This window comes from Jaculus jaculus, chromosome 10 (genome assembly GCF_020740685.1).
Source record: "Jaculus jaculus isolate mJacJac1 chromosome 10, mJacJac1.mat.Y.cur, whole genome shotgun sequence".
Classification (NCBI taxonomy): domain Eukaryota; kingdom Metazoa; phylum Chordata; class Mammalia; order Rodentia; family Dipodidae; genus Jaculus; species Jaculus jaculus.
The window spans coordinates 52,513,001-52,529,279 of NC_059111.1; the positions used below are offsets into that span (position 1 = coordinate 52,513,001).

At 39.4% G+C, this 16,279-nt stretch overlaps 1 protein-coding gene across 1 annotated transcript in view; it reads right to left on the bottom strand.

The window, feature by feature from the left end:
• Positions 1–15,249, bottom strand: part of Sema3d (semaphorin 3D) — a 259,497-nt gene extending 244,248 nt beyond the window's left edge. The window contains exon 1 of the mRNA XM_004662307.2: positions 15,100–15,249. The gene's annotated coding sequence lies outside the window, so the exon portion shown is untranslated. The remainder of the gene's footprint in view (positions 1–15,099) is intronic.
• Positions 15,250–16,279: the final 1,030 nt, after the last annotated feature.

Genomic DNA, 16,279 nt, shown 5'->3' on the forward strand with positions numbered 1-16,279 from the left:
CTAGAAATATTCCCGCATGCGCCTTCTTGGAACCAATCATTTTAAAAGATGCTATGTGAGGTAACCCCTTTTTCCCCTTCCCATTCTTTTCCTTTATAAACCCCTACTTTTAGAAGGTCGGGGCTCTCTCCCACTCCCGCTGCGTCGGTCTGTGTGGATTGAGTCCCTGCTTAAGCTTGACATTAAAAGAAACCTGTTGCTTTTACATTCGAGTGTCTTGGCTTCTGTGGCGGTCCTCTAGGTGACTCCTGGGTGACCGGGGTCTTGGCTCCTGGTCAGGGGTCGTGGCACAACAGTATATGTTCATATTCAAATATATACACACAAACACAAATATACATACTCTCAATAATATTCAAAATCTTTTATCTGTATGGATATTATAAAGTAAAAGAAACATTATATAGTAATCAAAGCCAAATTCTACTCGATAAAATAGCGTTTCCATTTCTTTTGTTGATTCACAATGAAGACCACTTCTGTGATCCCAGGAAATAGAGGAATTTCTCCCCTCAAGTAAACAAGCAAAAAATTCCATATTAGATATTATCTAATTGAATTCATTTTATAGACTCCAGTTCTTCAAACTGGACATTGTGTCAGGTCTCACACACTGAGAGGCTATTACTCAAGATTGTCGCCACACCTACATAACTCCAAGGTCAACAGCAAGCCCTAAGTTATTCCCTTGTGCTTTTGACCCACAGCTACAAAGTAATACCTTCTCCCCCAAACACCTTTACTGGGTTGGATTAATTTTCTTGTGCCACTTTCCAAACTCTGGAAAACACTGATGCTCATTAGTTTATTATAAAGTAACTTAGAAATCAAACAAGGACAGCAGGTCATATAATCCTTCTCTTCCCTTAGGGGTCCTGTCCTATACTCACTCTGGAAGAAGGAAGTTTGCACAGAGTATCAGAAGAGACAGACCCGAGCACAGTGGCACAAGCCTGCAATCCTAGCACTTAGGAGTTCAAGGCCACCCTAAGCTACAATCGCAACAATCAGAGGAAAACATTCTTATACTGAAGTCTCAGTGATAGGACTTTGTAATTATTTTAAACATAAAATTTAAACAATTTACACAGGTTTTTAATCTTACCTGTAATATGTTTTGCATAATAGAATTTATAAATCATTAAAACAAGACATAAACACCCATAAGCAAGTGATAATCGTGTGAATATACTATCTTATAAAAATATTGAGAAAAGCATCAAGTAGTATTTTTCCCAGAAAAAAAAAAAATAGCAGAACATTATTCAGTTTCACTTCTGTTCAGAAACTCAAGTGACCTTTAAGGTCAATTTCTTGAAGATATCATTGATTAATAGACTTTCTGCTTCTGTTTAGTAATTATGCCAGAGAACTGCCAAGCAGACAAGGTAGCATGGGATGAAGACTTGTGGTTTTTACCGAGTTATACCACAGAAGTGCATCTCTGGGCTCCTCTGAACTATGCTCCTGGAAAAAGGAAGGATTAACCTCCCCTAGTTACCTGACTCCATAAGTTCCAAACTGAGGCTTTCTACAGAGTCCCTTGGAGTCTCTGGTTGAAAAAAGATGGCTCCAGTGCTTTCTCCATAGCTGGACAGCTAGAGTTGGGCAGGTTCAGTACTGGTGTGTGGTCTAGAAAAGTTCTAGTCTCTGGGCATGAGACTGCACTGTGCAGAATGTGTTTGGGCTAATTTTCAGCTCCTCAAGATAGTGGACAGTGAATTAGATCATTGTGTTTCCTTTGCTTTCTCATAAATGAGACTAAAATAGAATATCCTGAAATGGCAGAATAGTGAGAACATGAAAAGAAATGTACCAAGAGCAATACCTGTTAGGAGGACATACAAGGGCAAGATCATAATCACACAACGGATGGAGTCTCTGGCAAAGAGATTGGAAAGCAGAAGGGGAAGAAGCCCTATGATTATATTTTACAATTATAATTTTGAATTCTTATTTGGAAATGAAACACTGTAGAGAGGAAATACACAATGTTACAAACCCAGTAGTCGCAAGGAAGACAGCGTGATGCCAGGAATTAAAAATGAGAATTAAAGTGAGATTTCCAAGGAATGTCATTACTTGATGTTTAGTGTCTATAGCTGACTTTGACATGTAGTTTGGGAGGTCTCTCTCTCTCTGGACTTCTTCCTCACTTACTATATATACTGTTTGCTGTGTGTTCTGAAGTTGTATATCTTTGAAAAAAATATTTTCTTTGCTGGGCATGGTGGTGCACGCCTTTAACCCAGCACTCAGGAGGCAGAGGTAGGAGGATCACGATGAGTTTTAGGCCACCCTGAGGCTAAATAGTAAATTTCAGGTCAGCCTGACCTACAGTGAGACCCTACCTCGAACAACCAAAAAATATATTTTTTTCTTCATTGATTTATGAACAGAAAGAGAGGAGAAACAAGAAGAGATGGGTGTGTCAGAGCATAATGTCACTGAAAATGACTCCAAATATGCAGATATATACACCACAGTATGAATCTGGCTTTATATGGATGCTGGGAAATTGAATTTGGGCTGCCAGTTTTTGAAAGCAAGTGCCTTTAACTGCTGAGCCATCTCTCCAGCCCCCCAAATTATCAATCTTTAAACACAGAAGGAGGAGGGAATAGAAGAGAAAGATTAGTCTTAAAATATATTCCATCCCATTATCCAGCTAAATGCTTGAAGACCATTAAATAATGTTATTTGAAAGATATCAGCAAATGAAAAGGAAGATAGTACAGGAGATAGAGTGGATATCTGACTTATGTGTGATGAGCACAGCCCATGCATGACAAAGTTAAATGACATACAGCTACCATAGTATGTCATATAACATTTGGTTTTCTGTGGATTTACTTATTCCTTACAATAATCTTATAGGTTAAGATTTTCATGACCCCCAATAACAGTATGAGAAATGAAGGCAAAGTAAGCTGTCTGAATCACAAGGCTGATATAAAGGAGTTAGGACATGAAACCAGATTGTTTTCTCTCATAGCTCATATCTAAACCATTGTACAATATTCTCTCCTATACTTTAAGGCCCAGTTCAAAGTTACACAAATAAAAGTCTCAGGACCTTTCCTCTACCATACTTGCTGACTTTGTATAACTAAAGTGTTAAGCAAGAAAAACTAATCTCAGGTGATGAGCTGGGTTTGTGATGATGTAGTGAAATAACTGAGACCAAAAGAAGTCAGGGTGGAAAATATTCTTGGCATATTCTCCACAAAGCTGAAACTGGAAGATAAGGGAGGAAGTAGCATAGTGAATGACTAGACCACAGAGAAGAAAGACCAATCTTACAAACAGGACCTTTTGTTTAGTTGAATTTGGTAAAGAACTTTAAATTCAGCAATGATAATGGTGGATTCTTTTACAGATGATTACCCCAGGGGAAAAGTCATATTTTTTTACATTGTTTCAATAACTTTCACATGTCCTAGATACTGAAGACAGTGAATACTACGATAAAGAAAAGGTGAAGAGGAATTAAAGATAAAAAAGCATCAAGGGAAAAATATGTATTTGGGAAATATGTGTGTAAATTGTGCTTTGTGAAGCATTCCATACTCATGATTCTTTAATCATGACAAGAAAAAGGATAAAAGAGTACATTCAAAATGGATCAACTGGAATGTGACCATAAAAGATGGTATGTCGGGCTGGAGAGATGGCTTAGCGGTTAAGCGCTTGCCTGTGAAGCCTAAGAACCCCGGTTTGAGGCTCAGTTCCCCAGCTCCCACGTTAGCCAGATGCACAAGGGGGCGCATGCGTCTGGAGTTCGTTTGCAGAGGCTGGAAGCCCTGGCGCGCCCATTCTCTCTCTCTCCCTCTATCTGTCTTTCTCTCTGTGTCTGTCGCTCTCAAATAAATAAATAAATAATGAACAACAACAAAAAAAAAGATGGTATGTCTCTCATGTCCAAGCCTTGGTGAAGTGGTAATGGGAATCTGAAGAAAGATATCAAGGAATCTACCATTCACTCCTCATCCTTGAGAAATTTTGTTTTGGAAGTGGAAGAGAGAGAACATTACTGGAAGATTGGTAAAGGATCTGATGGGCAGGTGAAACCTTTTTCTGGCAAGATTTAGTGTGTATAGGTGAGGCTAGTTTACGGGTGAGGCACGGAGGAGGGCTTTGGTTGAGGGCTGGGATCAGTGCAGGCAAAAGAAGACATAGCAATCTTCCAAGTGAGAGGACTAATCAGAGCTGGAGAAGCCTTGTGGGCCATGTGTTTGGCCCCAGGTGGCTGACACTAGTTTGTTCTGTTTATTGAGATGGGAAATTTAAAAGACATGTTTTGCTGTTTGTTTCTGCTCATCCTAATTCTATTTAGTTAAATATACACACTCCAAAGTACTTGTATGTAACAAAGTAAAAGAGGGTAAGTCAGTCATTTATGAGTATTTAAAACAACATAAAGGTTATATATATACTCCTTTTCATGGACATCATGATCCTGTGACTGCTAAATACTTGGGTACAAAGCTATCAATGCCATTGGTATCTCAACAACTCTTGAGGAAAAGTTTATAAGATATGACATGATTGTTCTTTGTACACTAAAAACTTTGAAATCTGAATCTAAGTACCATTTCCAGAAATAAAAACCATACCTGAATGGTAGGCACACCAAAAAAAAAGCTTTTTAGCCATCAACATCCAGAGACTGGAGGTAGGATGTGTTAAGCAATGCTGTAGTATGTTAGTTCAAGCTCTCTGAAATTTATTGAGTACACATGTGTAAGAATAGAATTCCTTTCCTGTGCAATTCATTCCTGCCAAGAACTTGCCCTTTTTAAAACCTGAACAATGAATGTTCTCTGCCAAACCTCATCATAGGAAGGTCGAAGACAACAATCCCTATGGCCCTGCAAAATGTGCAATGAGCCAAAGAAAGAGAAACATCATCTGCATATCTGGTATAAATGCTTTTGAACAGCTACTTTGCAGGTGATAGAATTCTTCAGAAGTTAGAATAAGAAATCCATGATTTGTATTAATCTCCCACTTACTCTTATAAATATCATGTCATATATTCTTCTTTTATCTGGCTACATTTACTGTGTACTAGCCTGTATGGAAAATATTATATAAAACAAGTAGGTTACGATACGGAAATATATAAATAAATGAAGCAGTGCAGTGGAAGTTAATGAGCCAAAAATGTTCACTTTGTGTTAAAAAAATAAATAAAGGTTAAAATTAATAAATATACCAGCACTCGGGAGGCAGAGGTAGGAGGATTGCCATGAGTTTGAGGCTACCCTGAGAACACAGAGTGAATTCCAGGTCAGCCAGAGCTACAGCGAGACCCTACCTCAAAAAACAAAACAAAACAAAAAGTTAATAAATATAGTGCTGCTATCTTGGTGAACCTGGTATCAGCACAAGGGTGAAGGACATAGACACAGAAAACAATCAACTCTGACCAATCCAGATATACAGAGACACAGAGGCTCCCAAGCCTCATTACTGACGTAGACCTAAACCAAACCCAACATGGTTCAGGGAAATTTGTGAAAGAGGAGCAGAAAGATTGTTAGAGCCACATGTTGGGACATTATGCACAGAGACATTGCCTCTTACCCATAACTGATGGCTAACCCCACAATGCACAACACACATTCCCCAACGAGGAGGGTCCCTGCGGATGGGGGAGAAGAGGAAGGAGACTAACAATGGTACCAACATGGCTCTATACACACTGTATACATAACTAATAATATATATATATATATAGTTGTGCTATGTAAAGTCAAAGTTCAAAGTAGGTAATTCATAATGATAATTTCCACTTATAATAACATTTTTGAAAAATAGATTTTGATTATAATTAAGTATTCATAGGGCATTAATTACTTGAAAATATATCAATAGGCAATAGTAAGAGAAACACCTAATGATAAATGTAAATTCTCTAATCTCTATTGTAAATTGAAATAAGCATGAAAGTAGTTTTATCATAATATTATATTGATTAATTCTTTTTTATTGAGGTAAATTATTGCAGGTAGGACTTTTATTTATATTGATTTATTTATGTATTTATTGAGACAAGATCTCATGTAGCCCAACTGGTCTTACTCATTACATACTTTAGTCTGACCTTGAGTTTCTAACCTCCTGACTCCAACTCCTGAGTACTGGGTTTACAGATATACACCACCATGCTTGTATCCAGATCACATTTTTTTGAAAGTTGTCATTCTATTTGCAACATGAAAGCACTGTATCTTATTCCAAGGAGAGCTCAGAGAATATCATTAAGTTAGACTTCAGTCTTTTTCAGCAAGTTTCATTATTTCTGGAAATAAAGGGGGCTATCAATAAAAAGGAGGTTTCTTAGTCACACATTCTGGGAGCAGGTTCTCTGGCTTTTCCCAAACAAATTCCTGAAATGTCTTTGGTATGGTCTGACTCATGACAACACTAAAAACAGAAGAAGAAGAAAGAAAAAAAATGTGGCTGAACTTTCAACACAATAGAACACAAGTTCATTAAAACTGTAAAATAGAGAACCAGGTTATTATGAAATAACTGTAAATGTGAGATAACAATGGAGATTAAGACATCGTATGGAAGGTAAAATGATGGAACTTTGGTCTAACTGTAAGGCAAGCTTCCTGAAAGACTATTTTAGGGTGGAGAGATGGCTTACATAGTGAAGGCATTTGCCTGAGAAGCCTAAGGACTCATGTTTAACTCTCCCGATCCCACACAAGATGACCAATGCTCAAGGCCACACATGTGCACAAAGTGGTAGACACATCTGGAGTTTGATTCAAGTGGCTGGAGGCCCTGGCATGTCAATTATCACTCCTTCTCCCCCACCCCTTCTCTCTCTCTCTCTCTTTCTCTGTCCCCCAAAAAAGAAGACAGTCTGTTGGGCTTACCTAAAAAAAGGACTGTTTTTATTTTTATTTATTTATTTTTCTCTATTTGTGGTAGTAGAGATTGACTCCAGGGCCTCACACATGCTTTATCACTCAGCTACATCTCCAGCCCTTTTTATCTGACTTTCAGAAGACAGGGTCTTGCTAATTTAGTCAAGCTAGACTCCAAATTTGCTCTCCTTTTGTCTCAGCCTTTCAAGTAGCTGGATTACATAAATATGGTCCTACATATGGCAATTGTACTAGAAAATGTAGCAGATTCAAAACATAAACAGAAAACAACTAAAACAGAAAAAAAGAAAATATAGCAAATTGTAATAGGAATACTATGTGAAATGTACTTTTATTTGTTTAATTTATATGTAGAGAGAAATAGAAAAAGAATATTCTAGATATGTATAAATGTAAAATTTGCATATGATTAAAATATATGAAAGCTTACTCTACATGTATGCATAAATGTATGTTTACATATATGTATATAAATTATAATAGGTTGAATGAAAAAAATGACAGCTCTATTTGCTGTCTAGTTCACTTCAGCAGGAACACAAAAAATGTATCAGCTTCTAGGAGTTTCTATGGAAGGTAGAAGATTCCTGACTGTAATATAATATTTAACACAGTCATTACATATATAGTATTTGACATAATGATCTTTAATGTGTTTCATGTAGTAGATACCTTGAGGATCAAAGAGAGAAAATAAGAGGGATTAGTCATGTATTCACTCTGATAAGTCAGAATTTTGGAAGGATAAGCATCATCTAGAAGTAAAGACATCTGCCATTGATGCTGTTTGGCAATAGTGCCAATAAAGCAGGAACAGCACAGAGTAAAAGTGCATGCTTTTTAAATATTTGTTTGACTTATTGATGATTAATATAAGGCATAGTTTCCATGAAACCTTATAATAATAGTGAACTAGAAGTTTTTGGTGATTCAAGTATTCCATTTTATTTTGAAAAATAAGTATGAGAAAAACAACTAATTCACATTTTTTTTTATAGAGATAGGGTTTTACTATGCATTGTTTACTGTGCTCCAAGATCCCACAAAGTGTTTTATAGTACATGTCCTCATCAAACCCCTTAGACTCTTCTAGGATGAGACAAATCTCTGATTTTTCTCATTTCTGAATATCTTGACTTTTTTCTCCAGCTTTTCTTTTCTTTCTTTCTTTTACTTTTTTTTTTTTTTTTTTTTTTTTGCCTTACAAAACACGTCCTGCTCCCAAAGAACAATCACATAAATATAAAAGAAAATACTAATCTGGAATCATAATGAATTAAAAAAAACTCAAAAGGCCTTGATTTAATACATATAGTCTATTCATACTGATAACGACTTAAACAAAAATTATCATTCATATACATGCTATGAAAAAAGCTCCCATATTTAGCTGTAGCTTGAAATCATTCCATCATTAAGTACAAGTCCAACTGTGCCTAGAATATGTGTGAAAAGAGCATCCATAGGTCTTTTTAAAAGTCAACTGAGACAGGTACTTTTCAATAAGCCCTGACTAAATTTTTTACTGTGAAAAATTTTACTATAACTTCTGCTATGCAATATATTTGAAGCTATATGTCCTTAGTTCATACATTATTTTTACCATTTTAAAAATGTTAATTCATTTATTTATTTGAATGTGTGTGGAGATGACATACCAAGTTCTCTTGTCAATGCAAGTGAATCCCATAAGCTTGTTGCACTTTTGTGTCCAGCTTTATGTGGGGTGTGGGGAACTGAACCCTGGCCAGCAGGCTTTGCAAGCAATTACCCTCAACCGCTGACCCATCTCTTAACACACAAATTCATTCATTTAAGTAGTAATTAAACATCTAGAACCAAAATAGCACCACAGTCCTTAACATACATTCACAGTATTCAAGAGATTGATTAAAGAGAAAAGCTAGTAAAGTAATAATTCAATTAATATGGAAAATGGGCATTCACCTGATGGTAGATTAACAATGTCACCTTGATATGTGTATACCACTGTATTTTCCATACACGTAATAGTGTCATTTACTTTTTACCTTTTTATTTTTATTAATTAGAAACTTTGTTGTATTGGCAAGTCATGTTCCATTCGCTTCCTCCAACTCCCCACTGAAGGTCTTCCTCAATTATTCACCATGGGGTTGTGGATTATGAGTTATGGGAGCAGGAGTCAGTCATTGTGATGGAGTGGGCAATGCCTCTATATATTTCCTTAAACCCATGGCTCTTATAATGTCTCAGTTCCCTCTTCTGCAATGATCCCTGTGTCTTGCTGAGCATGTAGTAGTCTACTTTGCTATTAAACTCTAAGCAACTTCTGGATTTCTGCTTTGATACATATTGAGTGTGCTCAGTGTCTGTCTGAGATCATGCAGGTTTCAAATCTCACTGTGAGAATAGCACTTATGTTGAATTCACCAATTCCTCTGTGATTGTTTATTTCTTTTAAAAAGCTTAATATTGAATATTTTATATTTTATTGACTTTCTACTTTAGAGTATAATAATTCTATTTAAGTAGGTTAACTATATTTAACTAGAATAAGCCAGTACTTTTCCCATTTTCCTGCAATTTTTCAATGCAAATATTCACTAAGAGAACCTAGTATATTCCACCAATTTTCAAACTATTAGATATAAGTTATAATGTTATTATGCTACCTACTCTTCAGAAAGAAACAAAGAGTGCTTCCTTTCCAAAGCAGATGACATAATTTAAAGGAATGACAGGATCAGTACGCAATAATAGATTCAAATTCACAGGATCGACTATGATCAGTAAGTCACAGGATTTTAGTTTACTCATCCATTTCTATTTAAGGTTAGTACTTGTAATTTATATTTATTTATTTATGAATGCATTTTTATTCATTTGCCATAAAAGAGAGAGAGGGGGAGAAAGAATGAAAACACCAGGATCTCTTTTCACTGCAAACAAACTCTAGATGTGCACATTTGACTTTATGTGGGTACTGGGAATTGAACTCTGGGTGATCAGGCTTTTCAAGCAAGTTCCTTCAACTGTTGATCCATCTCTACCACTCCCTATATTTGTAGTTTATTGAAAACATAAGAAAACTAAATATAAATACGAAGAGAAGATTATCAAACTGGTTGAAAAAGCTTAGTTCTTTATTACTAAAATTATTAAAAGTTATTACTAATATGGAGATGCATGATCACATATGTATAATGATATATCAAAATCATTTTTAAAATGCATGAACAGTGGCATATTTTATTAGACAAATCATCTTCTTAAAAGCACCTAAATATGCTTACATACTTAGTAATTTAAATTATATATAAATACTAGTAATTAAAGTTTACCTCACTATAAAAATAACTTCAAAGTTGTCATTGTTTACAAGTATATTTTTATTTACATTAAATTTCTCCTTTATAAGTTTTGTAATTACTGGCTAGACAATTAAAATTAAAGTGTACTAACATATGTGTAAATGAGGTATGTCAAATGAATTAAGAACCTAATTCATTAGGTTCTCCCTGTTAGTTTTTAATGTCAGGATAGTCACCAAGGTTTTTCAAGTTTTAAACTTTATTATAACTGAAGAGACAGAGACAGTTGGAGAGGAAGAGGGAGGGAGGGAGGAAAGAAAGGATAGAAGCAGGAAGGGAAAGTAAGGAAAGAAGAAATGGAGAAAAAAAATAGACAGAAAGTATTGCACTAGGGAGAAAGCAAGAGGGCCCAAGAAAATGTGTGTGAGAGAGAGAGGGACAGAAAGAGTTATATAGAGATTCTGAAAGAGCAGAGGGTGCACATCTGGGGGAAAAAAGCCAATGGGATGGTGAATAAGGCCACAGGATGTTAAGGGAGGAGGTAAGATACTGTCCTTAGTGGGTAGGGCCTTGGGTAAAGTGCTGAGAAAAGGGGTTAGGGAAAAGGTGACTCAGCCCAGAAGCAAGTCAATTAGCATGACAGAAGGTGACTTTGTTATCCCAAGTAGAACTTGAATATAGCCTAATGAGAGAGAGGAGAGGGAAAGATGGATAGAGAGCTTTGGGACTCTTACTGTTCAAAAATGTACAAGAAATTAATGGCTTTTCATGGCACATGGTTATTTCATTGAATATTATTATGTCTATTCTACCTTACATGTTTATTATGCCACTTTTTTGTATTATTATTATTAAGCTTTTGTCTTCTCTTCCCTTATTAAGTGAAAGTGAAGCTTCAGATATTACAAACTCCTGATAATACAATATAAATCAAAATATATCTATTGAGTTGTTTTTTAGACAATCAAGAGTCTCAAAGTCACTATTAAGCAAACAATCCATTAGACTTCAACAGTACAAAAGACGTGTTAAGCTTTATGTTAGTTAAATGTATTGAAAGTTAAGAGAACACAAATTGTTTCCTCCAGGTTCTGATAAACTACTAAGAGATTATTATAAACAAATAAGTGAAACAATAGCATATTAGCTTATAAGGAATACAGTTACAAAAATAATAACAAATTTTCTTATACAGGTTTCCTGTAGGTAGGCTACTTTTAAAAAAGTCATGTTCTGAGCTATGGAGCTACATGGTCAAAAGTATTACCAATGGTCAATGTCCACTACTACTGTTATCACTACTTATTCTACAATGTGACTACTTAATTCCTGTTTAATCTCAGGAGTTATGTTATGAAGGTTTGAACTATTTATGGCCTTAGTTGGATAAACTATGTAGCTCCATATTTTTACAGAAATAAGGATAGCATTTTGAAACATATGCATGACTACTTTTGCTTATTAAATAATTTATTAATTAAAAATAATTTACAATAAACATTTCCACAAAATCTTAAATCAATGTCAACATTTGGTTTTCAAAAAGTAGCATAGCTGTTACAACCTGAAGCTATATTGATAATCGTTACAGTAGCAAAATTTGGAAGATTTTCTTCTTGAGTTGAAAAATTGAGTTTACATACATAATAAAAATCATGGATTCATCTCAGCAACTTTATTCAAGCAGTAAGCAAATGCTAGACCATGGAAAGGACTACCAGTTCTAGGAGACATCTTCCTAGAGAGCCTCTGCTCAGTTAAAGCCTTTCTGGTAGCTAACAAAGAAGGCCATGTATTCCCATACAATCACAGTATGACAGATAAGAACGGGCACTCTAAATCTCCCTGCCTCCTACCTCAAATAAATACATACCATGTTTGGAAAAGGAAAAAAAAAAAAAAGGACAAATTCAGCCCTTCAAAGCCATGGCTCTATGTGTCCTCCTTCCATAAGCCATATATATATATACACACACACACATACACACATACACATACATACATATATGTGTGTGTGTGTGTGTGTGTGTGTATGTATGTATGTATTTCCTCTACCTTGTCCAGTTTATGCTTCTGTTTTGTGCATGCCACCAAAGATAATCCTCTCACTTTCCATCCCTGGTCACATTCTTAAAACAAAAAGGACTAAGAGTTCACTTTTTAATTGTGTATCTTTCCCTTGCAAAATACAAAGCAAATTAATTGAGATTCACCTATGAGGCAATTCTATAATAGCAAAAGGAATAGTCACAGTAATTATCTCTACATTTAACCATGGGGTTCTACTCATCTCAACTATTCTTTCCACTTAGTTTCAAAATATTTTGTATTGTCACTATTCCTCAGCCTTTCCTACACAGTCAGCTACAAGAAACTGGAGTCAGGTCTCACCTTTGTCTTAGTAATTAACAGTCTCATAAAGATGAAACAATTGTGCCAAAATTTGAAGCATGCAGGTCATGGGGTCATGTATGTTGAGGAGAACTCAATCAAAAAGATTTTCTCTATAGTCATGAGGTTGCTGCTGGATCATGTTGCTTTTCTTCTTTTACAGTGTTAAAGCTTCCAGTAATTGCTGACACTGTAAGACCTGTAGTGTCAACATACTCTAGTTTTCATAGATGAGGGGTGCTCTGTACACATCCTCAACAAACTTTTTGGTTTATATAAATGCTATAAATGAAAGCATACATAGATCAGCATCAGAAGTGACCTTGGAAAGGTTCTCCATTTTAGTGGAGTCATGGAAGTTGTCTAAATCCTTGCAAGAAGACCCACATGTAGGCAAATGAGTTCCTACCCCAGCTCCGCCCCTTGCAGCTTATTGGTTACAGCAATCAACACCTTTGCAATTCATTATTCTCACCTCTAAAATGAGCCTCATAACTACCTATATCAACGTCATCTTAAAGAATTATGATTATTTATTAAGAACACAAGATCCAAAATGGGACAATACCAATTTCCCTCTGTTCTATTCACCAAGAAGAAAATAACACTTACAAAATATTGAGAATATTGAGACAGTGTACTGATAGTACATGGACACAATCTGTTTGATAAATGCCCCTTCCCTTCTCCCTCTGATTTTCCATTTTGTAATTGGGTAAATTCCATGTGAAATGTTGGCAGTTCAAAACAGTACCATTTAACGGTCTCCCAGATACCTCTTGACCCTGTCCTTATCTCCTCCCACATCATCTTCCTATATTTCCTCGCCTTTCTTTTTCAGGGGCCAAGGTATCTTCCCCTCTCTCTGACCTGAGCCATTACTTTGTAGCCAGTCCCAGATGGCTGCCCTTGCCAGGTCCTGCCTCTGTGACTGCAGACCTGGAAGGGTTAAAGCACAAGTTGGCTATTGTGGGTCATTCCAACCCAGAAGTTTCTTCATCCACTTTCCATTCTGGTCTCCAGGAAGAGGGAAAAGAAGAAGCCAGCAGGCTCTATGAGAGTCATGGTGCTGACAAGCGCCTCCCTCCCTTCCTTACCCTTTACAGTTCTTTGTTTTTCTTCTTTTCTTTCCACGTGCTGCAACCAAGAAGGCACTGACCATCCTTGCCCCAGAGGTCACCATGGTTTCACAATAGCCATAGCAACAGAGGTGTGTCAAACTATGTTCTCCACTTCTACAGAAACTCTTTCCTCCAGGTCAAAGAATTCTCTTACTTCCTGTTGAGCCCCTCCCATGCTTACTCCTACATACTGGAGAACCCTCCTTCCCACCCCAAACTTCACACTTAGGTCTTCTCCCATCTCCCATCACTGTGCCAAAATCTCTGACAAGCTAATGCATGGGAGGGGACTGGGCGGAGAGCGAAGTGTCCTAGTAAGGGCACTGCATTTTATTTACAGCTTGACGTTAAATGGCAAGAAGTTCGCTTATTTAACGCTGACGTTCACAGCACGGAATCCCAGAGGTCAGCCAGCCTCAGCTGCAGGGTGTGCGTTTCCATTCAAGTCCCCACCTTCCAGACAGCCCCACCAAGGCGCGACGTCCCCTCCTTCTGTCAAGTTCCTCCTACTGCAAAGCAACTCAGCCCACTAGGTTGAGCTCAAGTCATCCAGGAAGCAAAATCAGTGCAGAAAAGGGCCCGCACAGCTGCCAAGGAAAGTAGACTGATGTGTCAACTCCAGGTGCATGAAAGCAAAGCCAGAGGGGACACTCAAAGGTGCTACCCTAGTAGGGGATTCATGCCCTGCAGCAGCCACACTGAGGGCCACCCAGGCTGCCCTCCATCTAGAGAAGTTTGCTATAGCTGCCTTTCACAGAGTCAGGTTTGTGGCTGGACGTTGACTCCCAACCCTCCCCTCTGGAAGTAGAGGGATGAGCACTTCTGTGAGACCGAGTCTCCATCTACTCGCGAAGAAATAGGCAGGCGTCGCTCACCCCTCCCTGAAAGCGCCACAACAGCAGCCCCCGCCCAGCAAAAGGAAAAGAAAAGGAGAGAACTAGGGAGCCACTGAGCTTTGCTCAAACTCTGTCGGGCTGGCCCCACGACACGTCTAAGAATGAACCTGTAGTCCTGGGAGAAGGCACGCTCCTGAGCGCTGCCTAGGCTGGGGAGGGCATGGAGAAAGGGACATCCAGGGACAGAGCCAATTCCCAGGTGCGGCCCTGGAGACAGACTTGGTGCGGTGTTGGGCGGCGCAGCCCGGGCGTGTGGGAGTTCCCGCAGCCCGCGACTCGGAGGCGCTGCTTCGGCGCTGCCGCGATGTCCCCGGGGCTGGCTTTGCAGGCGGCCGGCTCCGCGCGCCCCGAGCCCCGGCCGGTTCCGCGGCGCGCCCAGCCCCGCGCGCTCGTGATCACCCGGCCCGTCCACCCGCGGTCACCCTTGCCCGCGACCGTCCAGCCGGGCACCCTCCCACTGGAGCGGCAGGTGACCAGACGCCAGACCTACCTGCTGGGGACTCTTCCCTTCTTCGCTCTCTCTCCGACGCCGTTCCAGGCAAGAAGAGGGGGTGGCAGGGTCCGGGGAAGCGCCAGGTGACGGTGACCTGGGTCCCAGGAGCGCGTTCCACGGATCCGCCGCCGGGGCTGGTCAGCAGAGCCAAGGGCGGCCGGGTTGAGCGCGCGGGCAGCGGCTGCAGAAGCCACGCGGGAAGGCAGGGGGCGCTCCTGGCCCCCGCGCCGCGCTGGCGGCCGGGCCGGGCCGGGCCGGGACTGGCCGGGCGGAGCGCCGCGCACCAGCTGGAGCTCTGGCGAGCGAGGCCGGGCGAGGCGAGCGTGGGGCGGAAAGGCACGCTCCAGGCAGGAGGGCGGCTTTTAAGTTTGTGGTGTGACCACAGCAGCTGTCCTGGGACAGACTCAGTCTTTCTAAAAAGGGGCTGCTCAAAACGCCGGGGATTACCTCTCCCCGGCTAAATCTCCTCCCCCTGCTCCCGGCCGCTTCCCTGTGCGCTGGCAAATCCGCCGTGGAGCAGAAGTCCGTCCCTGTCTGCGCGCGCTGCCAGCCGCCCAGTTCAAGGGAGTCGGGCCTCGCCAGGGAGTTAGAAAAAAATATATTTGGAGAGAGATGGTGGACAGGACACCCTGTCTGCAAGGAAGCCTGTGACGTCTCAGTCTGAGGTGGTTTAGTAACCTGTGTGTTCTCTTTAGGACCTCAGTCAGGGCGGGGGTAAGGGACTGGGTTTACCACAAACATCATCCTAAAAATTGCAACTGCCAGGAAGAGTTCCTGTGTTTCCTTGGGTGAAACTCCAGCCAATAGTTAGAGACCCTGAAGTGATGAGGAACAGCTATGGGAATCAGCAGTGCTTAGTAGGCTGTCACCACACAGGACAAAGTAGAATCATTGCAAAATGCGGCCTACAGGAGGGTGCTGCACGTTTGTTTGTTTGTTTGTTTAGTTGATTTATATTCTTTTCTGATGCTTCTCTTAAAGGTTTAGGCACACCGTAATAACACGAAAAATGTAGAAGTATATGAGAACAAAATAATGGATGTACCCTTTATAAAACCCAATTTAAAGGTGGTGTCCCTTCCAAAAAATCATGCATACCTTGCTTTCGCTGACTTTTAAGACCCTAAGAATAGTGGGTGGCCATTCTCAGGGACATGGCAGGGGCCTACACAATTTA